This window comes from Theropithecus gelada, chromosome 14, assembly GCF_003255815.1.
Source record: "Theropithecus gelada isolate Dixy chromosome 14, Tgel_1.0, whole genome shotgun sequence".
NCBI classification, from domain to species: Eukaryota; Metazoa; Chordata; class Mammalia; order Primates; family Cercopithecidae; genus Theropithecus; species Theropithecus gelada.
Window position 1 is genome coordinate 38882198 of NC_037682.1, and position 25542 is coordinate 38907739.

Here is a 25542-nt window from a genome sequence, read left to right on the forward strand (position 1 = left end):
TCATCATAAAATAATGGTAACATATGTTGAATATTTGCTAAACATCATGACCAGACATAAGTGCTTTCAATACTTTATCCTATATACTACTCACAACATGCATTTCAAAGATAAAGACACTAAGGCTTAGAGAACATAAATACTAATAAACCAACTTTATTTCCTGTGTTGAATAATACTCAGTCCAGACATTATTTTCCTAAATGTATATTTAGTAATACTGAAACCAAAAAATAATCCCTAAGCTGTTTGCTTTGGGAAATACTTGTTCCTAGAATATATGACTGCAAACCAAATAAAACAGCTTACTTTTCAAAACAAATTGCTTGCTCAGCAAGACTGCTCTTGGGCCTTCATTCTGTTGTACTCACCAACTCAGTCTATTTTTAATGGACTCTGCCCAATTTTCAACCAAATTCCTGCCTTACAAGACCTACTGATTACCCAGTCCAGGCCGTGAGAATCCTTTGAAAACTCTTCCCTAACTTCACCCTTCTAAAAAGCTACTTAGACTGTCCATGTGGTATTCTTATTTGCTGTAAGTAATTTTAATAAATCAGCTTTATTGATCAACACATTTTCTTTATGGTCCTCTTAGGGGGTTTTTCCAGTATATTGCCCAAGATCAACGAGGAGCCAGGACTTGAACTCAATACCTTCTGACTCCAAGTTCCTGTTCATAACTATTATCTACCCTATCCTTCTTTCACCACTTTCCTTCAAACTATTTGGACATATTTACCAACTCTCTATTTCATATTTCCTATACAGGCATTCTTGAGATTCAAAATGCTTTCCAACATCTGGGGAGATATTAGATAATTTCAGACAAAAGCATTTCAGACTGCCTTGGAGGACCCTGACTAGGGCAGATATGCAGCTCCAGGTGAAAGAAGTGAGGACCAGAGCAACCTGATGTTTAAGGAGATAAAGGCCAATGAGTTATTCAACAAACAGAAATAATATCCAAGAAATAGTCACCCTACAGCAGCAGGTTAGGCTGCCTGAGGGGCCTCTAGTGGGCTGTAGTTCTGCAGAGAGATTAAGTTCAATTGCGTAAATTTATAGTAGTAGAGACTTCCAAGTTCAAGAACAAGAAAGCTTTACACAGTCTTTTCTTCAATGAATGAAAAAGTTCTGAGATTTCCAGGATTAACTTGGAATCCTGGCAGATTTCACAGGATCTGGAAAGAATTATAAAGTGACTAACTCCAGTGAAGCCACCAGGGCCTTCCATAACATGGTAATAATGACAATAGTAGCTATAACTTATCGAACACTATGTGCCACGCATTATGCCAAGTGTTTCATAAGGTTATTTAATTGTCATAACCCATGAGGGTAAATATTGACATGAGTCCATAGAAGCCAAAGAGGTTAAGTGACAAACAGATATCATAGAAAATAAAATAATGAAGCCAGCATTTTGACCAATTTGATACCTTAGCTGGTGGTCATGACCACTATATTTAAAAAGATAAAGAGCCATATACAAATAAACACTCCTAGGACTGAGGCTTGAGTAGCTTAAAAAGGGTAACAAAAAAGAACATTTCCAGCTTTTACTGAGAGAAGTATTTTTACATGAGGGAATTTTTTTGCCACAGAAGGCACAGTTAAATTCAGATTTTAGAGGGCGTTTGTCTCCAACACTTCAGACACCTTTTTTTTTTTTTTTTAAAACAAGGTCACTAATGACATATTCATTGCCGTATCCAGTTACCAAGTTGTTGTCTTTGTTTTTGTTTTTTTGAGACACAGTCTCGCTCTGTAGCCCAGGCTGGAGTACAGTGGCACTATCTCAGCTCACTGCAAGCTCCGCCTCCTGGGTTCACGCCATTCTCCTGCCTCAACTCAGCCTCCAGAGTAGCTGGGACTACAGTACAGGCAACCGCCACCATGCCCGGCTAATTTTTTTTTTTTTTTTTGTATTTTTAGTAGAGATGAGGTTTCACCATGTTAGCCAAGATGGTCTTGATTTCCTGACCTCGTGAGCTGCCCGCCTCAACCTCCCAAAGTGGTGGGATTACAGGCGTGAGCCACTGCACCCAGCCAATTTGCTGTCTTTTAAATTTATCTTCCTGCAGTGTAATCACTCTCACCTACTTGATTTACCTTTTTCCTTTGACTCCCAAGATATCTAATGTGTCTGCATTTTCTCCTAGTTAAGTGGTCACTCGTTCTCTCTTCCTCTGATTTGTTAATTAACTATTCATTGGTTCTTTTGCCATTTCTTCCCCTATATACTCCCTTCTTGTGATTTCATCCAAGCTCTTGGCTTTAAATAACCATCTATATGTTGACCACTACATAGTAGATATTCACAGGCTTGTATATCCAACTGCCTTCTTGATTTCTTCACTTGGATTTCTAATGAAAGTCTCAAAGTTAACTGTTCAAAATGAAATTGTTTATCTTCTCCAAACAGGTACTTCCCACAACCTTCTTTATTCTGGTTGATTGCAACTCTGTCCCTTCAACTGCTAACATCCAGCATCTTGAATCGTCTCTCTCTCTCTCTCTCTCTTTCTTACCCATCAAACATTCAAATCATCAAGAAAATCTTTCAAAATACATTTAAAATCTGATCACTTTCTAACACCCTCATTACTACCACCATTACTACCACTCTGATCTAAACCATAGTAATCTCTCTATTGGATTATTGTGGTAGCCAGGCTTGTCTCTTTGCTTCTATCTTGTCTCTTCTATAGTTTGTTCTCAACATGACAGCTGAGTTATTCCAACGATTCTCGACATTATAGATGAGATAATGTAACTCCTCTCCTCAAGCCCCTCCAATTGCTCTCCAAGTTACTCCTCACTCTTGATTCCACTTCCCCTGATATGTATATATATTTTTTTCTCAGCATCTGCTAACTTCTAACTAATATATAATATAGTGCTAGCTAATTTATTTATTATCTTTTGTTTGCGGACGGTCTTATTCTACATGGATATAAATTTCAAGAAGGTAAGAAATTTTTTAACTTTTTGGTTTACATAGTATTTTAAACATCTAGTCCACAGCTAGACACATTGTTGGCATGAATAAATATTTATAGAAAGAAGGAAAGAAGAAAGAAGAGAAGGAAGAAAGGAAGCGAATATGCATCGTTCTACATATTCAGATAGGGTTAACCTCAAGAATACTGGCCTAAAAAAATCATGTGGTCATTTGTCATCCTCTCCTTTCCAACATTTATAATAGAACAAATTATAATACGCTAAAATGAAGAATCACACAATTACAGTAGCACTGCAATTAGTTACAATTTGCTTGCTTTTTCGCTTTATATCTGTGACCCACTGCTTACAGGCATCTCCATGCTGATCTAAGAAAAGATTAGGTGAAAATAAAATAATACACAAGTTTTCCTCCAGGTTGTCTTAAAGTATACTACTCTCCCAGTGTAGTAAAGATAATCAACTGAGTCTCATAGTATTGGTAACGTATTTAATGCCAGGTGAAGGCAAAAGTCCTTCAATGAGAAGACCTAGAAATCAAGAGACTGGTTGGTAGAAAAAATATTAGTAAGACAAAAAGGGTTTTAAAAAATTTTATATGCTTTTCATATTTTAAAAGCGGTATGGACTGAAAATGGAACGCTTATAGTTATTATCCATTACTCTGATTCTAAGCTAAGTAAATGCTAAACTCTCCCAGAAAGATAGCTATCTGTTTTAAAAATCCACATCTTCATAAAAAGAAGTAACCAATTTTACCCAAATTTTGTCTCTCAGTGAGTAAATAAGTTCACAAACTTATTAAATAGAATTTTTATTCAATTATTATATAAATTCTAAATGTTTAATGATGAGTTTTTAACAGGCACAATAAAAAGTAGATATCAAAATGTCAATAGAAAAGCATGGCAAAATTTGGAAACCTCTTCTGAATTGTGTTGTTAAGAACTCAGTAGAGGTTTTATGTAATTTTAAGGTTGATAGTGGTATACTTTATTTTAATATGTATGATAGCCATTCACAAATACATCAATTAACCCATGTTCAAACCTGTTCCTTTAAAACAGAATTAACTGAAAACTGATTATATATGTCACTACATCTAGATAAAAATAATACAGCTTCTTGAATTGTTTGGTATAATAACAGTTGACCAAACATAAAATCACGATTCATTTCATGAGTTATATGAAATAGTGAAATGCTTCCCAATTACTATGTGGAATGCATTCGATTTAGAGTTTTTTCATGTTTATTGTTTCTAGCGGACAGAATAAAATTTGCTTTTTCTCAGAGAAGCTGGGATGCAGCTCATTCATCAGGTACTTACCTAATCTTGCAAGCAGTTTTGAAAATAACTAAATCATTAATGTGTTTGCAAACCATGAAGCTCAAATACTTTCAGAAAAGCTGATCTTTCTAAAAATTATCTCAAGAATATGCAAGTTATGGCTCATGTTGAGGAGGAACCTTTTGCAAATATTTTAGCCCATTTGCAAAATAGTAGTAGAGATGTGCCCATTTGCACAAGAACATGTTTTAGGGTACTCTTTAAACAAAATTATGGCAGTAACTGCTTGTCTTGGTGAGGGTGACAGGCTTTTTTGTTTTCCTGAATGTTTATTCTTCTCAATCTAGCAAGCATCACCTAACACCTGTGCACTAAACTGTAGGGCTAAAGAAAACAAGACGTTGAAAACTTTAAGGGATTTTATCATATACTTGCAGTTATAGGCATGTGAACATTGCATTACAATGCTCTATTATGCACATTAATAGAGTTATGGGCTATAAAGATATGAAGAATCTCAGAGTGTACCTAGAAGAACCCTGATAGGTACCAACAGACACCGAAGGTTATATTATCTTTGTGAATTTACCACAGCCAGTCTTAATCCAGCACATACAAAATTAGATCATGTCATTAACAGTAGGTGATTGCTGGTTATCTGTTAACCATACTTGTGAGTTAGTAAAATGTAGTAGGACACATTGGTTAAGGTGTTGAGAACTGTATTCAGACATACTTGGAATCTAATTTACTGCTTTCTTAGGCATTTAATGTCACTGCTTAGCCTAAATTCTACAGGTTTTAAATGAAGATAACAATGTTGCCAACATTGTAGAATTGTTATTATGGCTAAATGAGGTAGTACAAGCAGGAACACTTGCAATACTGATTCATTTCAGGAGATCAGAAAAATGTTGACTATTTTAACAAAAAAAAGTCAGGTAAAACTATATAATGTATTCATTTACATTGGGATTTTACTTGTTTTCCAATAATACAAATAAACCCTTCTACTTTCTGGAAAATTATCTTTGTCAGGAAAAAGACAGTTGGAAACATAAGTAATGCGAATGGCATTGATGTGAATATGGAACCATAGCAAGGAAAGTAGAAGTCCAAGTAGAAAGTAGAAGTATGTATAATTTTGAAACATAATTCACCACAAAACACAAAAGTGCAGTAAAAGAATTCATAGCTTCATGAGTTATTACAAGATAAACACCTACATAACCATTACCCAAGTTAAGAAATACAACCTCGAGGGGCACGCCCAAGATGGCCGAATAAGAACAGCTTCAGCTTCCAGCTCCCAGCATGAGTGACACAGAAGATGGGTGATTTCTGCATTTTCAACTGAGGTACCAGGTTCATCTCACTGGGGAGTGCCGGACAATCGGTGCTGGTCAGCTGGTGCAGCCTGAACAGCGAGAGCTGAAGCAGGGCGAGGCACTGCCTCACCTGGGAATCGCAACGGGGAAGGGAATCCCTTTTCCTAGCCAAGGGAAACTGAGACACACAACACCTGGAAAATCGGGTAACTCCCACCATAATACTGCACTTTACCAAGGGTCTTAGCAAATGGCACACCAGGAGATTATATCCCACACCTGACCCGGAGGGTCACATGCCCACGGAGCCTCCCTCATTGCTAGCACAGCAGTCTGAGATCTAACTGCAAGGCTGCAGTGAGGCTGGGGGAGGAGCACCCGTCATTGCTGAGGCTTAAGTGGGTAAACAAAGCCACCGGGAAGCTCGAATTGGGTGGAGCCCACTGCAGCTCAAGGAGGCCGGCCTGCCTCTGTAGACTCCTCCTATGGGGACAGGGCATAGCTAAACAAAAAGCAGCAGAAACCTTGGCAGAGGTAAATGCCCCTGTCTGATAGCTTTGAAGAGAGCAGTGGATCTCCCAGCACGGAGGTTGAGATCTGAGAACGGACAGACTGCCTGCTCAAGTGGGTACCTGAGTACCCACCTGACCCCTGAGTAGCCTAACTGGGAGACATCCCCCACTAGGTGCAGACCCACAACTCACACGGTGGGGTACACCCCGAGACAAAGATTCCAGAGGAAGAATCAGACAGCAACATTCGCTGTTCAGCAATATTCTATGTTCTGCAGCCTCTGCTGCTGATACCCAGGTAAACAGGAATAATCAATGCAGAGAAGGCCATAAACGAACTGACAGAGATAAAAACCATGACACGAGAAATATGTGACAAATGCACAAGCTTCAGTAACTGACTCGATCAGCTGGAAGAAAGAGTATTAGCGATTGAAAATCAAATGAATGAAATAAAGCGAGAAGAGAAGTCTAAAGAAAAAAGAGGAAAAAGAAATGAACAAAGCCTTCAAGAAGTATGGGATTATGTGAAAAGACCAAATCTACGTCTGATTGGGGTGCCTGAAAGTGACAGGGAAAATGGAACCAAGTTGGAAAATACTCTGCAGGATATCATCCAGGAGAATTTCCCCAACCTAGTAAGGCAGGCCAACACTCAAATTCAGGAAATACAGAGAACGCCACAAAGATACTCCTCGAGAAGAGCAACTCCAAGACACATAATTGTCAGATTCACCAAAGTTGAAATGAAGGAAAAAATGTTAAGGGCAGCCAGAGAGAAAGGTCGGGTTGCCCACAAAGGGAAGTACATCAGACTAACAGCAGATCTCTCGGCAGAAACTCTCCAAGCCAGAAGAGAGTGGGGGCCAGTATTCAACATTCTTAAAGAAAAGAATTTTCAAGCCAGAATTTCATATCCAGCCAAACTAAGTTTCATAAGTGAAGGAGAAANCTAATAGACATCTACAGAACTCTCCACCTCAAATCAACAGAATATACATTCTTCTCAGCACCACATCACACTTATTCCAAAATTGACCACATAGTTGGAAGTAAAGCACTCCTCAGCAAATATAAAAGAACAGAAATTATAACAAACTGTCTCTCAGACCACAGTGCAATTAAACTAGAACTCAGGACTAAGAAACTCAATCAAAACCGCTCAACTACATGGAAACTGAACAACCTGCTCCTGAATGACTACTGGGTACATAACAAAATGAAGGCAGAAATAAAGATGCTCTTTGAAACCAATGAGAACAAAGATACAACATACCAGAATCACTGGGACACATTTAAAGCAGTGTGTAGAGGGAAATTTGTAGCACTAAATGCCCACAAGAGAAAGCAGGAAAGATCTAAAACTGGCACCCTAACATCACAATTAACAGAACTAGAGAACCAAGAGCAAACACATTCAAAAGTTAGCAGAAGGCAAGAAATAACTAAGATCAGAAGAGAACTGAAGGAGATAGAGACACAAAAATCCCTCCAAAAAAATCAATAAATCCAGGAGCTGGTTTTTTGAGAAGATCAACAAAACTGATAGACCGCTAGCAAGACTAATGAAGAAGAAAAGTGAGAAGAATCAAATAGATGCAATAAAAAATGATAAAGGGGATATCACCACCAACCCCACAGAAATACAAACACCATCAGAGAATACTATAAACACCTCTACGCAAATATACTAGAAAATCTAGAAAAATTGATAATTTCCTGGACACTTACACTTTCCCAAGACTAAACCAGGAAGAAGCTGAATCCCTGAATAGACCAATAGCAGCTCTGAAATTGAGGCAATCATTAATAGCTTACCAACCAAAAAAGTCCAGGACCAGATGGATTCACAGCCGAATTCTATCAGAGGTACAAGGGGGAGTCGGTACCATTCCTTCTGAAACTATTCCAATCAATAGAAAAAGAGGGAATCCTCCCTAACTCATTTTACGAGGCCAACATCATCCTGATACCAAAGCCTGATAGAGATACAACAAAAAAAAGAAAATTTTAGACCAATATCCCTGATGAACATCGATGCAAAAATCCTCAATAAAATATTGGCAAACCGAATCCAGCAGCACACCAAAAAGCTTATCCACCATGATCAAGTGAGCTTCATCCCTGGGATGCAAGGCTGGTTCAACATACACAAATCAATACATGTAATCGAGCATATAAACCGAACCAAAGACGAAAACCACATGGTTATCTCAATAGATGCAGAAAAGGCCTTTGACAAAATTCAACAGCACTTCTTGCTAAAAACTCTCAATAAATTCGGTATTGATGGAATGTATCTCAAAATAATAAGAGCTATTTATGACAAACCCACAGCCAATATCATACTGTATGGGCAAAAACTGGAAGCATTCTCTTTGAAAACTGGCACAAGACAGGGATGCCCTCTCTCACCACTCCTATTCAACATAGTGTTGGAAGTTCTGGCTAGGGCAATCAGGCAAGAGAAAGAAATCAAGGGTATTCACTTAAGAAAAGAAGTCAAATTATCCCTGTTTGCAGATGACATGATTGTATATTTAGAAAATCCCATCGTTTCAGCCCCAAATATCCTTAAGCTGATAAGCACTTCAGCAAAGTCTCAGGATACACAATCAATGCAAAAATCACAAGCATTCTTATACACCAGTAACAGAGAAACAGAGCGCACATCTTGAATGAGCTCCCATTCACAATAGCTTCAAAGAGAATAAAATACCTAGGAATCCAACTTACAAGGGGTGTAAAGGACCTCTTCAAGGAGAATGACAAACCACTGCTCAGTGAAACAAAAGAGGACACAAAGAAATGGAAGAACATACCATGCCCATGGATAGGAAGAATCAATATTGTGAAAATGGCCATACTGCCCAAGGTTATTTATAGATTCAATGCCATCCCCATTAAGCTACCAATGAGTTTCTTCACAGAATTGGAAAAAACTGCTTTAAAGTTCATATGGAACCAAAAAAGAGCCCACATTGCCAAGACAATCCTAAGCCAAAAGAACAAAGCTGGAGGCATCACGCTACCAGACTTCAAACTATACTACAAGGCTACAGTAACCAAAACAGCATGGTACTGGTACCAAAACAGAGATATAGACCAATGGAACAGAACAGAGCCCTCAGACATAATACCACACATCTACAGCCATCTGATCTTTGACAAACCTGATAAAAAAAAAGAAATGGGAAAAGGATTCCGTATTTAATAAATGGTGGTGGGAATATTGGCTAGCCGTAAGTAGAAAGCTGAAACTGGATCCTTTTCTTACTCCTTATATGAAAATTAATTCAAGATGGATTAGAGACTTAAATGATAGACCTAAAACCATAAAAATCCTAGAAGAAAACCTAGGTAATACCATTCAGGACATAGGTATGGTCAAGGACTTCATGTCTAAAACACCAAAAGCAACGGCAACCAAAGCCACAATTCACAAATGGGATCTAATTAACCTAAAGAGCTTCTGCACAGCGAAAGAAACTACCATCAGAGTGAACAGGCAACCTACAGAATGGGAGAAAATTTTTGCAATTTACTCATCTGACAAAGGGCTAATATCCAGAACCTATAAAGAACTCAATCAAGTTTACAAGAAAAAAACAAACAACCCCATCAAAAAGTGGGCAAAGTATATGAACAGACACTTCTCAAAAGAAGACATTCATACAGCCAACAGACACATGAAAAAAATGCTCCTCATCACTCACCATCAGAGAAATGCAAATCAAAACCACAATGAGATACCATCTCACACCAGTTAGAATGGCAATCATTAAAAAAATCAGGAAACAACTGGTGCTGGAGAGGATGTGGAGAAACAGGAACACTTTTACACTGTTGGTGGGATTGTAAACTAGTTCAACCATTGTGGAAAACAGTGTGGTGATTCCTCAAGGATCTAGAACTAGAAATACCATTAGACCCAGCCATCCCATTACTGGGGATATACCCAAAGGATTATAAGTCATGCTGCTATAAAGACACATGCACACGTATGTTTATTGTGGCACTATTCACAATAGCAAAGACTTGGAATCAACCCAAATGTCCATCAGTGACAGACTGGATTAAGAAAATGTGGCACATATACACCACGGAATACTATGCACCTATAAAAAATGATGAGTTCGTGTCCTTTGTAGGGACATGGATGCAGCTGGAAACCATCATTCTCAGCAAACTATCACAAGAACAGAAAATCAAATACCGCATGTTCTCACTCATAGGTGGGAATTGAACAATGAGATCACTTGGACACTGGAAGGGGAGCATCACACACCAGGTCCTATTGTGGGGAAGGAGTAGGGGGGAGGGATAGCATTAGGAGATATACCTAATTTAAATGATGAGTTGATGGGTGCAGCACACCAACACGGCACATGTATATATATGTAACAAACCTGCATGTTGTGCACATGTACCCTAGAACTTAAAGTATAATTAAAAAAAAAAAAAGAAAAAAAAGAAACAGAACCTCACCAACTCTTGAATAAGCCTTCTTTATACCACTCTCTCATATGGTTATCCAATTGTTCCAGCAGCCTGTAGTAAAAAGAACTCTTTCTTCATTGCTGTGGTCCTGTTTTTTGTGTTAAATCTAGTCTCTGTGTGTGTGAATACTGAATATTATAAAGGTGTTTTCCATTCGACTGACATTTGTGAAATGGTCATAGTTCATTAACCAACCCTTTGATTGTTGACAGATTCTACCTCAGCTTGCTGATCTTGACCTGATGTGGAGCTTGTGTAAATGCCCTGATCCAATTTATAGTGTCTTGAAAGTCTTCATGTAGCATGCATGGCTCTATACAGGTATAATCTTGTTGATTACTGATTCCTGGCCTATACTTAAAATGTTGTTTTGCCATTCTCCGTAACATGGCAAAACAAGGATGTAACAAGGAAGACACTCTTCCTAGTGTGCGTGGCTCTCAGGTGCTGCCAGTATCTGCTCCCACCCACTCCTTTTCTTCACATTTTTGTATTCAGAACCAATGTAACCAAATATTGTTATACCCATTTAGTAGGCATTTTTATTTTTTATTGGATTTAAAGAGTCATAGGCACAGCTGAGGCAGGGCAGAAGCAGCAGGGCATGACTCTGGCCTGCTCAGAAGACTGCTCAAGGGCAGTAGGTGGTTAATTTCCTTGGTTGTGTTGCCTCTGCAGTCCAACGTTAAAGGCAGACAATGAATCAGGTTAGTCCAACTCTCCTCCATAGTTTGGGTGGCCATCAGGTGGGTTTCAGCTCATAAGGCCAAGTATCTGTGTTCCAGGTTCATTTTTCTTATTCCTATCCTATTGAATCTGTTAAGAATAGGAATATTTTTCATTAGTTTCTGGTGGTGACATTTATTTTTTACCTTCTGTATCCTTTTATGGCAACGTTTAATGTTAAATTAAAAGATGGACGTTTAGACACTGGTAGCCTGATGCTATAGTTTACCTAGTCATTCTAGATTTACTCTCCTAAATTAGAGAATAATTCGAAGCCCTTGGTATGTAATTAAAACTTATTTTAGAGTTATAACTGTTTCCTCCTAATAGCTCTTGTTACAGACCCTACTTATTATAGAGAGAAAAACCGGGTGTTTTTCTTTTTTTGGTGGTTATTTTTTTTCTGCAAAATATACCATAAAGAAAGTGAAAGTGTAAACCACAGAATGAGAAAAATATTCAAAAACCATATATCTGATAAGAAACTTGTTTCCTTAATATGTAAACAACTCTTATAACTCAACAATAAAAACACAAATAAATCAATTAAAAATGGATGAATGATTTGAATAGATATTTCTCCAAAGAAAATATAGAAATGGACAACAAGCACATTCAAAGATTTTTTTTTAATTATTATTATACTTTAAGTTCTAGGGTACATGTGCATAACATGCAGGTTTGTTACATATGTATACTTGTGCCATGTTGGTGTGCTGCACCCATCAACTCGTCAGCACCCATCAACTCGTCATTTACATCAGGTATAACTCCCAATGCAATCCCTCCCCCTTCCCCACTCCCCATGATAGGCCCCGGTGTGTGATGTTCCCCTTCCCGAGTCCAAGTGATCTCACTGTTCAGTTCGCACCTATGAGTGAGAAAATGCGGTGTTTGGTTTTAAAAAAATATATAGTTATTAGAGAAGCACAAATCAAAATCACAGTGACATACCATTTTTCACCTTCTATGAAGGCTATAATGAAAAAGACAAAAAAAAGGAATTGACAAGGATATGGAGAAATTCAAACTCTGTTCGTATTTCTCCGAACAGAGATGGGGATGCAAAGCAGTGCAGAATCTTTCGAAAAAAGTTTGGCAATTTCTCATAGTATTAAACATAAAGTTACAATACTATCAGTTTCACTCATAGGTATATATCCAAGAGAAACAAAAACAATGCATCCACACAAAAACTTGCGTACAAATTTTCATAAAAACATTATTCATAATAGTAAAAAAGGAAGAAAATAAAAAAGCCCATCAGTTTAATACATACATAATGTGGCACGTATATCTATCCAATAAAATATTTTCCAATAGAAAGAAATGAAATGACATATGCTACAACATAGGTCTACCTTGAAAATGTTATACTAAATGAAAGAACCCAGTCACACACATACACAATTATATAATTTCATCCATATAAAACTGAATAGTAGGCAAATACATAGAGATGGAAAATAGATTAATCAATTCCTAGGCCTGAGGGAGGAGTGGGTAGAATGGAGAATAACTCCTAACAGGTACAGGGTTTCTTTCTAGGGAATCAAAATTTTTTAAAATTAGATTGTGGGGATGGTTGCACAATCCTATGAATGTATTAAAAATATTGAATTGAATACTTTAAATGGGTGATTAACTGTATAGCATGTAAATTTTATATCAATAAAGCTGCTAAACTCAATTACAAATGCATTTTTGATTGTAAAATGTGTGAGAATGTATCTTACAGAAGCTAACATGGGAATTTACAGTTCATAAATATTTCTTAAACAGGACATATGGTATTCACGCAGGAATAGGCAACATAAAAATCAAAATAAAACAACATAGAAATACAAACAGAAGAGAAAGATACCAGCATGTATATGATTGATATGGAATTACAAATCCGTAAAAATTTCATGGATATAGTGGACTACTCAATTAGAGACACTAAAAAAAGAGTTAATTTAATGGAAATAAACAGCCCCTTAACTTTCAATTTACAATAAGAAAACACAATGAAAGGAATAAAGATTTAAGTGAGAAAAGCAAAATTAAAAAATAACTTTTAGAATAAATTATGAGAGCATTTTATAATAATTTTGGTAGGAAATTTGTATTTGTTTTTAATAAGTAAAAAGCACCAGCACCAGTTACCAAAAAAAAAAAAAAAAAAAAAAAGCTGGCACATGCAATTACATTCAAATAAAAGCTATTTAAATATAAAAGATATCATAAAGATTGTGAACAGGTAAGTTATAACTATAATATATTTTTATGATTACAACCAATAAAGCATTAATCTTCAGGTTGCATAAATAACTCTGCGAAATTCGTAAGAAAAGGCAAATAAGCCTGTAATCCCAGCACTTTGGAAGGCCGAGACGGGCGGATCACGAGGTCAGGAGATCGAGACCATCCTGGCTAACACAGTGAAACCCCGTCTCTACTAAAAATACAAAAACTTAGCCGGGCGAGGTGGCAGGCGCCTGTAGTCCCAGCTACTCCGGAGGCTGAGGCAGGAGAATGGCGTGAACCCGGGAGGCGGAGCTTGCAGTGAGCTGAGATCCGGCCACTGCACTCCAGCCTGGGTGGCAGAGCGAGACTCCGTCTCAAAAAAAAAAAAGAAAAAAAAAAGACATAAACAAGTATTTAATAAAAGAAATGTTACATTATCTGAAAGAGCAGAAGGCCGAAAACAAAACAGTCTGTCAACTGGAAAGTGAAAACTAAATTCTGGTCAGTTAATATCACTTGTTTTGTAGTCATGCAATGGAACGTGATAGTACAAATGTATCTGCATATCTACAAATGTATATCCATCAAGGAGATGCTGTTGATCTTTTATAGTAAAAGCAATGTCTAATGTGTTACATTTTTTCAAAGCTTAAAAACATAAAAATAGTTTTCAATATTGTTTACAGATTGTTTGTACTTTTACTGTACAATGTATACAGTAAAAGTTCAAAAATATCCATAGAAAAGCTAATCACCATAAGCAGAATACTAGTTAGTTCTGTCGAGACTGAGAGAAAAGATCAGGGAATATTATACAGAAGTCTCAATTTTGGCTGTAATAATTTATTCTAAACCAAGTAAGGCAAGCAATAGAGATCATGTAAAGCTCAATGTTGGATATAACTTGTTACAGCTCAATATGATCTTATAATATGGTTTTTGATATGCATAATCACAATTATATTGTTTATTATTACTAATTACAATTATTATTAATTATTGACTATCATTGATAATAAATATATGACTATATTCATAATAACAATTTAAAAGATCAGCATAACCTATTAATTTGGGAATAAATAATCTGAGATTATATATTAGTGCTAAAATTTTACTTATAACAAGTCTCAGTTTTCTCACTTGTATAACATAACAGGAATAATAATAGCCTTGCATGACTATTTTAAGAATTATGTGAATTGAACACTGTCAATCATAAAATGGTATACACCCTATAGTTATTATTACAACTAAAGACTTTCAAATGGTAAAGTCCAATTTTAATCATAATCCCTAAACAATACATTCTCTTCAGTCAACTACAGTTGTATCTACATAATCATTTACAAAATTAAAATATGATTAACATATGCTTATTAGAGATATTAAATTGAACATTTGGTCACTGGTGATTCCGAAGGGATTCCATGAGGTCTAAAGGACATCATTAGGAATGAGTAATCACCTCACAGTACACATATTGAGATGTGAACACGTTCAAGTCCCATAATGTCAGCTGGCAAAGACAACTTTCTACACAATCTCTACTTAAACCCAATCTGTAGTTATTCTGCGCTTCTGCCAATGACCACATGGAAATACAAAAGGAAAGAATTTAGAATTTACTGATAGCTTGAGAATGAAAACAATGAGAATAAAATTTGATCTTTTATGCTAAAAGATCAAGTTTTAAATGCAAAATACAATCAAATACCATTTTATTGTAAAGGAATTTGGGGAGTAAAATTTTATAGGAAGTTTGAAAAAATCAGGAACGTGATTTCAATGCATTACTTGCTATCATAAATGCCACACTTTCCCTTGAGGAGCTCCCAAAACAAAACAAACGAGTTTTCATTGCAAAGAGGCACTTGATGATTTCCAATATGTATTTAGGAAACTCTTGTAAAACATGCGTAACCTCACAGACCCAATGAAAATATTCCTGACACTAGTGCATTTCTATTTCTGGTTGTTTGGATCAATCTTTCCCATGAAAACAAATATAAATTATACAAAGCAAAACTTTTTAAAACATTGGTCTGGTGTAAGATAGTATCTCATTGTGGTTAGTAAAAATGTGAATTAGTACAACCTCTATCAAAAACAGCATGGAATTTTCTTAAAGAACTAATCGACCTACCAATGCCACTGCTGGGTAACTACCCAATAGGAAAGAAATCGTTACATCAAAAAAATATGCACACTTGTATATTTATCACAGCACTATTCACAATAGCAAAGATGCAAAATCAACCTACATATACTTCTGTGTGTGTGTCTGTATCTCTCTCTATATATACACACACACATATATACACATATTTCTGTGTGTGTCTGTATATATATGTATGTATATACATGTTTCAGTGTTTTCTATAGATTTGTGTGTGTCTGTATACATATTTGTATATACATATATGTGTATAAATATATATACAGACACACAGAAATATATATAGGTTTGTGTGTGTGTCTGTGTGTATATATAGAGAAAATGTAGTGTGTGTCTGTGTGTGTATATATATATACACACACACACATTTTCTTTGTACAGTCATCTGTGATGAACACTTAGGTTGATTTTATATATAAATATACAGACACATACATACACACACCATGGAATACTACTCAGCCAGAAAAAAGGGTTTTGCATGTCTTTTGCAGCAACATGGATGGAACTGGAGTCCATTATCTTAAGTGAAATAACTCTCAGGAAGTCAAACACTGCATGTTCTCACTTATAAGTGGGAGCTAAATTATATGTACACATGAATATAGAGAATGGAACAATAGACATTTGAGGCTTGGAGAGTGAGGGGAGTGAGGGATGAGAAATTACCTAATAGGTATGATGTACACTATTTGGGTGATGTTTACATTAAAGCCTGGACTTCACTACTATATAATATATCAGTGTAACAAATCTGCATTTGTACTCCTAAATTTATAAAAACAAACAAACAAACATTGAAGAGTTCACAAGATAGTGAGGAATCACTAAAGTTCAAGACAAAGTAGAAATCAGATATCAAGAGCTAAGCTGCATCTCTGAGCACTTGGGTCCCTATTACCTCCAAAGACATCTGCAGATCCTGCAAATGTGGACTTTTTATTAGCACTTTTTTGTATGCTAGGTGCCAGGGATACACTAGTGAATGAGTCAGACAGCCCAGTCTGCATGAGCTATTTTTAGGACACCTCAGTAGTAAGTGTTCTTCAAATATTAAGATACTCCCTTCATTTGGCTCTGGATTTGTAACAGATGAAAGGCAGGCAGGTGCCTGAAGAGAAGGAAAAGCTCAACACATAGAGGTCAAATTATGCAAGGGCAGGTTGAATTTATTTACATGCTTGCAAATGCAAAAATCAAAATATCAAGTCAAAACATAGAATGGGAAAAAAAATCTCTGAAACGGGAAATAGCCTCAGAATATTCATTACCTTGGTCAAAGCCTACTATTTTCACTCGCATAAATTTAACTTGAAATGTCAGACCTCTATATCAGAGTATCAAAACTTCTGGCACTGAGTAACTGCTTAGTATCATCATCAGTGTCCTTGACAATACACATGGAAATTAGGTAAATTCACATATGCTCCAAAGCAGACGATCCTAAACTATTAATTCTTTTCCATTAGTCATATATGTGGAGAAGGCAAATAATATAATCTCCCACAACCTTCACACCAAGATGGATTTGATCTGATGAGAAATGTATTGGCTTCCGCAGAAAAGATAAGCCCTAGGCTGTGTTCCTTACATTTGCAGGAAATTACTTTCTATGACCTAGAAGTCCTATGTTCTCCTTTCCTTTCCTCTAAAACCTCTGTCAACACGGCAAGAATCTCCTGAGACTTAGGAAGAGGAAGAAGGATTATCAAGCAGCTATATCATGCTCATGTCCTAAGTGAGATGACCCTATCATGTTGGCTACAAATCATCTACCCAGAGTACAAATGAATAAAGTCACGTTAGAATCTCTGGAAACTTGGCATGGAAAACATACCATAAAATATTCATGCCTATTTTTCCACGAGCTTAGCTCTTTCCAGTATAAGAGTTACTCTTCCTGTTAAAAGTTAGATTTTGGCCAGGTGTGGTGACTCATTCCTGTAATACCAACAATTTGGAGGGTTGAGGCAGGAGATCTCCTGAGCCCAGGAGTTCAAGACAAGCCTGGGCAACATAGAGAAACCCTATCTCTACAGAGAAAAAAAAAAATTAGCCGGCTGTGGTGGCATGTCTATATTCCCAGCTACTCAGAAGGCTGAGGTGGGAGGATCACTTGAGCCCAGGAGTTCAAAGCTTCTGTAAGCTGTGTTTGTGCCACTGTACTCCAGCCTGGATGACAAAGCAAGACCCTGTCTCAAACAAACAAACAAACAAACAAACAAAAGTAGATATTTATAATAAGATACACTCTTTAAACCTACAGGTATCATTTAAGATTATTTATGGCTCCAGCTATTTCTATTTTTATAGGCTTCTTCTAAGTTGATGGCTTAATTTCTGGTGCTGTTGAAGGATAGGTTAAGAAAAAAATCGATGGATCGTAACCCTTCTCTGATAATAGGCAATATCTGGAGAAAACCACACGGACTTACGTATTCAAATCATGCAATTTCAGGGACTTCATAGATCTCCTGGAGCTCACGTGTGCCCTCCCTTAGAGGTCCATGTTTACCATGCTAAGAACCTCTGGGTCAGGCAGTCCCTTAAAATTCCTTCAGTTCTAGGAGCCCCTGTTTTTGCAAACAAAGCTCCCCTTGGCAAGCCTAGGGAGAAAGAAGTTGAATCTCTTACGTGAAATCTAAGCAGTTTGAAAGTCCCGTAGCTAAACTAACTGTGAAGCCATGTGAATTTTTAAGAAAAATGGGCATTAGTGAAGGTACTCAGCATTTCCTCAAGGTAAGTGGTAGCATTCATATTTCTTTAATTTTGTGAGGACAATATGATCTGTAGTTGAAATACCTGAGATGAAGACTCACTTCTACTTCCTATCTCATGTTACTGTGCACATATAAAGTTTCAGTATCTTTATGAAAAGATAATAATATGGACTATGCATTTCCTGTCAAAATTGCGAAGATGGTGACATATGTAAAATAACTAGCAAGAGTGCCAGACTTCTTAGGTGCTAGCTAAATGACAACTATCATCTGGCGAGTGATTAAGCAAGATACAGCATGGCATTGTTTCTCAAATTTTAATTTTTATATATATATATACACATACACACACGAGAATATATATTTATATGTGTAAATGTGTATATATATATATATTTTACAAAGCTACAGATCATCTATTTAATATTTTTCTTTAGATTCTACTATTTCTGCAAAAATAGACTTTGCCCAAATTTTAATCTAAAAAACAACAAGTTTAAGATGCTGGTTATGCTTTTTCTAATACACATTAAAATGAAATCACAAAAAAAGTTGTTACTAAGCACCATAAAAATTATTTTGAAAACTATCCTTTCACAAACATAGCAAGCCACTACCATCTTAGATTAAATTAAACCTAATCTAGGTTTATTTAGTATTTTCCTTGGCAAATTCCAGGCTTGAAAGAAGGTATTTAGAGTTTTGATGGTGGAAAGAGAAGAAGGAAATCCCCAGAGGGGGCCAGGTGGCAGTCCTTAGGGCATATGGGTTCCAGCCAGTGAGTGGCAGTCCCTGAGGGCTGCAAACCAGAAGGAGAAGGAGAGAGGAAGGCCAAGTTAGAAGCTGCATTAATTTTTAAAGACTGGTGTTACTTTCTCAGGTCCAGAATTGGACTAGCCTGTGACATTCCTAGCATGTAAGAGCTGCATCTCTATTTAATGACTTCAGTATTCTAAAGGTGGCAAAAAGTCATAGATAATTCATCATTTGAATAGAAATAAAAACATAAGGAAGGAGTGGTTAGGGCATTAGTTCAGAAAACAGAAAAACTGGCTCTCTGTTGCTGATGGACTGATGTGCATCTTTTATAATGCACCCCTATATGTGGAGGCCAAGCACAAGGCCGTAATTCTGTGAAGGGTCTGGAAGATCATTAAAACAATGCTTATCTTTTAGTCAATATTGGCCCTGGAACTGCCCACAGCAGTCCTTTCCAGCATGCTCCTGATTATGCAATCATACAATATATCAATAAAGAGGGATGGAAGCATATCACATCTCATGAAATCCAGATTAGGAAAACTCAGAGGTATAATCTTTATTCACTTAAAAAGCAAACTCCAAAACACACACACACCTAATGTACTTCACACTACTTTAGGCTATCCATTGAAGGGACAAGAGGCGTATATAAGTCAACAAAATATTTTTGAATGCCTACTGAGTCTCAGACACTCAAGTTATTAAGGCTAGAGAGCTGAATGGCAACTAGAAGACTAAAATGAGTATTAAAGTGAAGTCCTTTACACTCTGACTTGAACAAGAAAATATTTATTAAGAATCTATTATGTGCTAAGAATTGTGTCTTTATCTTTACCTTAGCTTTTTCTTTCTACCATATGGGAAACAGTGCAGCCTAGTATTAGTGACTTATTTTTTGGTGGTAGGGAGACTCAGAGTTGAATTCTGGGTATGCTTCTTAACTAGCAGAACTTGGATATGGACTTGAATTTTCCTAATCTCTGTCTTCATTGGTGGCTTCATTCATATAGCAGGAAAAATATTCCCTACAATACAAAATTAAGTACTCACTAAAAATTGATTTTGTGTTTTTCTTTCCTTTTACTGTTTTAGTCATAGGTGAAAAACACTGAACAAAACAGAAATGGCCTCAAAATCTAGCCATGAAGATAAATGAGTTGATTAGTCTAAAAATGATTGGGCAATTAATGCCCTGTACTTACAGTTATAATTATCAAATGATGATATTTTGAGTGTAGTACAGGATGAGAACTACAGATGCATAAAAGAAGGGCACTTTATTAAAACAAGTGGCAGATGTTAAATGACAAATGACTATCCAACATAAAATAAGCATTTTGAACTCTATGATTAAAGAAACAACTGCTGACCCAGGGAGTTATCATGACAGTTGGAGCTGACCAAAGGTAGTTTTATTGAACAGATAAGTTCAACTAATCAGACATATAAGTAGAATGACTCATAGGATTAGGAACATGCAAAAATATAAGAAAAATCAGATCAGATTGTGCCATCACTATTTAAGCAAAAGCATCTATCACTACTAATTTCAGAAGAGAAGCAGAAGAACTGAAACAGCACAGAACATAGAGCTCAGCTCGCTGACTCTAAAGACACTAATGTTTAGTCTCCTTCATCCTAATGCTTCAAAGAGAATCTGATTTTATTAAACACTATTTTAATTCTAGGTAAGTAAATTATTCCTCTTCCATGGCCAATGGTCCACAATCAATATATTTTTGCTTATCCAAATTGGAATGAGAGACTTCAGAAAACAGGGGAGACTTCGTCCTTATTATGACTGATTTAAAATGATAGTCTTAGGTTTTGGAAGTTACATATAGTATTAGAGAACATACTAAGCTGTACTTATGAAAAAATTAAGTTTCCTTAGCATAAGCTACCATTTAATAATGTATATGTAATTAACTGCTTTACTTTTAAGTTTTTATTTTTTTTTCAGAAAACTTCAAAAAATTATAAATTATAGGGCTGCTTTAAATCCTGTGCTGTTTTGTAGAAGATGGCAGTAGGCATGGAAGTGGGGACTATGTAGAAAAAGTAGGTAAAAATTCAACTATTTCCTGTGTGTGTATGGGAAGGATGCAAACTGTATCAAAAAACAAAATTTCTTATGGCTACTTTTCCATAACCAAGAGTAATAATAAAATGGTGAGGGAGAACAATATTGCTGTTTCTTTTTTTCCTGACACCTCATGTGGCTTCCCGGTATGAAGCCCTGTAATACACTGCTTCTGTTTTCTGAATACCCTTCTTTATGCTGAGATGTTTCCCTTACTCAGAGGCAGATTGTACCAGCTTACAAGAGCTGACTTTAAATTTTTGGTAATTTTTGAGCCAATTGATCTCAAGTCGGAAGCTTGAAAAATTAGCATTTTTTTTTTTTTAAAAAAACATTGCTTATATGTGTCAATTGAAGTTGTTGTTTATAACTGTTACAACTATTTATGTGGTCCTTGGTCTAGTGTCTATTATACGGTTGGTGTATACAGGCTAGACAAATTAGAGAGTTATTAAATAGATTCACTAATTCATTCTTAAAATTTATAGATAACCCTTAAAATCATAACTGCTCAATCTCACAAATAACCCCAATTGAGTAGTTTCACTGTTTCATCATTTCCATAATACCCCTGCAAGACACAGGAAGGGGGAAAATGTACAGGAATAGATACATGTATCGGAGAAGATAGCAATAAAACACAAATTTTGTAACAGCCTGTAGGCATTTAGTCCATACTCCCAGCCAGTATTCACACAAGATGAGTTTAAATAGAATAAATGAATTGCTTTCTGAACAGCTTTAGGGAGCTATAGATTTGACACTGCTTTTTAGCCTCCCACTATTAAGAACCACCATGGTGTAGGAATAAAGAATGGAAAAGCAAACAGATTCGGCAACAGGCCAATTAAAAGGCTGATCAAGGTGAGTCACCAAGTATTCTTTTCCAGTGTGGCAATAGTGAGTTCCTTGATAAACACTCCATCTGTCTCTCATGAAGGAAACACTTGCCAAATTAAAGTTAAAGGCTGAAATGTGGAAGAAGATGTGGTTTGGGGAGAGGATCAGTTGTTGGCTTGTGGGAAGTCTAGTCTGCATTTGGATAATCTGATGGAGTTGTGGTTAGGTGTGAAATCATAGGGCTCTTGGCCTACTCATTCTACCTTCATTTCTCTGTGACGTTATACTGTTTTGTTGTTTCTGATACATGGAATATCTTAATGGGCAGTCTCTATGCTGACTTATCTGAAATCCAATCTCTCAGGACCATGCAGCCATAACATCTAAATATTGAACAGTAGAGCACAGTTTATACCACAAAGCCACAACTCTGTATTTTGTTAGTTTGTTAAGTTGTCTTCTTGGCAGTCTACTTTGGTATCTAGAGTTTATAATAATGTGCACGTTTGCAAAAAAAAGTATTAGTCCATTTTCACACTGCTGATAAAGACACACCGAAACTGGGAACAAAAAGAGGTTTAACTGGACTTACAGTTCAACATGTCTAGGGAGGCCTCAGAATCATGGCAGGAGGAAAAAGGCACTTTTTACATGGCAGTGGCAAGAGAAAACAAGGAAGAAGTAAAAGCAGAAACCGCTGATAACCCCATCAGATGTCATGAGACTTATTCACTATCACAAGAATAGCATAGGAAAAACCAGCCTCCATGATTCAATTACCTCCCCCTTGGTCCCTCCCATAACACATGGGAATTCTGGGAGATAAAATTCAAGTTGAGATTCGGGCTGGGACACAGTCAAACCATATCATTCTGTCCCTGGACCCTCCAAATCTCATGTCCTTACATTTAAAAACCAATCATGCCTTCCCAACAGTCCCTCAAAGACTTAACTCATTTCGGCATTAACCAAAACGTCTACAGTCGAAAGTCTCATTTGAACAAAACAAGTCCCTTCTGCTTATAAGCCTGTAAAATCCAAAGCAAGCTAGTTACTTCCTAGACACAATGGAGATACAGGTATTGGGTCAATACAGCCTTTCCAAATAGGAGAAATTGGCCAAAACAAAGAGGTTACAGGGCCCGTGCAAGTCCAAAATCCAGTGGGGTAGTCAAATTTTAAAGCCCCCAAATGATCTCCGTTGACTCCAGGTCTCACATCCAGGTCACACTGATTCAAGAGGTGGGTTCCTACGGTCTTGAGCAGCTCTGCCCCTGTGGCTTTGCAGGGTATACCCTCCCTTCCGGCTGCTTTCACAAGCTGGTGTTGAGTGCCTGTGGCTTTTACAGGTACATGATACAAGCTGTTGGTGGATCTACCAGGGACTGGAGGATGGTGGTCCTCCTTTCACAGCTTCACTAAGCAGTGCCCCAGTAGAGACTATGTGTGGGGGCTCCAACCCCACATTTCCCTTCTGCACTGCCCTAGCAGAGGTTCTCCATGAGGACCCTGCCCTTGCAACAAACTTTTGCCCGGGGATCCAGGCATTTTCATACATCTCTGACATCTAGACAGAGGTTCCCAAACCTCAATTCTTCTGTGCACCCGTAGGCTCAACACAATGTGGAAGCTGCCAAGGCTTCAGGCTTCCCTCTGAAGTCACAGCCTGAGCTCTACGTTGGCCCCTTTCAGCCATGGCTGAAGTGGCTGGGACATGGGGCACCAAGTCACTAGGCTGCACACAGTACAGGGTCCCTGGGTCAGACCATGAAACCACTTTTTCCTCCTGAACCTCAAACCCTGTAATGGTGAGAGGTGAAGCCAGTTGGACTTCTGAGTCAGGTGGGGACTTGGAGAACTTTTGTGTCTAGCTAAAGGATTGTAAACACACCAATCAGCACTCTGTAAAAACACACCAATCAGCACTCTATAAAATGGACCAATCAGCACTCTATAAAATGGACCAATCAGCACTCTGCAAAATGGTCAAAGCAGCATGATGTGGGCAGGGCCAAATAAGGGAATAAAAGCTGGCCACCTGAGCCAACAGCAGCAACTGGCTTGGGTCCCCTTTGAGGCTGTGGAAACTTTGTTCTTTCGCTCTTCACAATAAATCTTGCTGCTGCTCACTCTTTGGGTCTGCACTACCTTTATGAGCTATAACACTCACCTCGAGGGTATGCGGCTTCATTCCTGAAGTGAGCAAGACCACAAACCCACCGGGAGGAACAAACAACTCCAGATGCACCACCTTTAAGAGTTGTAACACTCATTGTGAAGGTCTGCGGCTTCACTCCTGAAGTCAGCGAGACCATGAACCCACCCCACCGGAAGGAAGGAAGTCCAGACACACCTGAACATGTTAAGGAACAAACTCCAGACACACCATCTTTAAGAGCTGTAACACTCACCGCAAGGGTCTGCGGGTTAATTCTTGAAGTCAGTGAGACCAGGAACCCACTGGAAGGAATAAATTCTAGACACAATGGGAGTGGCTGCCATAAAGGTCTCTGACATAGCCTGGAGCCATTTCCCCATGGTTTTGGGATTAACATTAGGTTCCTTGCTACTTTATGCAAATTTCTGCAGCCAGCTTAAATTTCTTCTCAAAAAGGGTTTTCTTTTCTACTGCATTTTCAGGCTGCAAATTTTCTGAACTTTTATGATGTTTCCCTTTTAAAATGGGATTTTTTTTTTTTTTTTTGAGATGGAGTCTCACTCTGTTGTCAGGCTGGAGTTCAGTGGTGCAATCTCGGCTCACTGCAACCTCCACCTCCTGGGTTCAAGCAATTGTCCTGCCTCCTGAGTAGCTGCGACTATAGGTGTGTGCCACCATGCCCAGCTAATATTTTGTATTTTTAGTAGAGGGGGGGGTTTCGCCATGTTGGCCAGGATGGTCTTGATCTCTTGACCTCATGATCCTCCCACCTCGGCATCCCAAAGTACTGGGATTACAGGCATGAGCCACTGCACCTGGCCTAAAATGGGATGCTTTTAATAGCACCTGAGTCACATTTTGAGTGCTTTGCTGCTTAGAATCTGTTTCTTCCACCAGATACCCTAAATTATCTCTCTGAAGTTTAAAGTTTCATAAATCTCTAGGGCAGGAGTGAAATGCCACCAATCTCTTTGGTGACATAACAGGAGTCACCTTTGCTCCAGTTCCCAACTCCTCATCTCCATCTGAGACCACCTCAGCCTGGACCTTATTGTTCATATCACTATCAGTATTTTTTTCAAAGCCATTTAACCAGTGTTTAGGAAGTTCCAAGCTTTCCCACATTTTCCTATCTTCTTATGAGCCCTCCAAACTGTTCCAACCTCTACCTATTACCCAGTTCCAAAGTCACTTCCACATTTTCAGGTATTTTTCAGCAACTCTACTGGTACCAATTAACTGTATTA

At 37.5% G+C, this 25542-nt stretch overlaps 1 protein-coding gene across 3 annotated transcripts in view; it reads right to left on the minus strand.

Annotated features, from left to right (window-relative positions):
• ANO3 (anoctamin 3) overlaps positions 1–25542 on the minus strand; it is a 356947-nt gene that overhangs the window by 160992 nt on the left and 170413 nt on the right. The gene's annotated exons all lie outside the window — the stretch shown is intronic.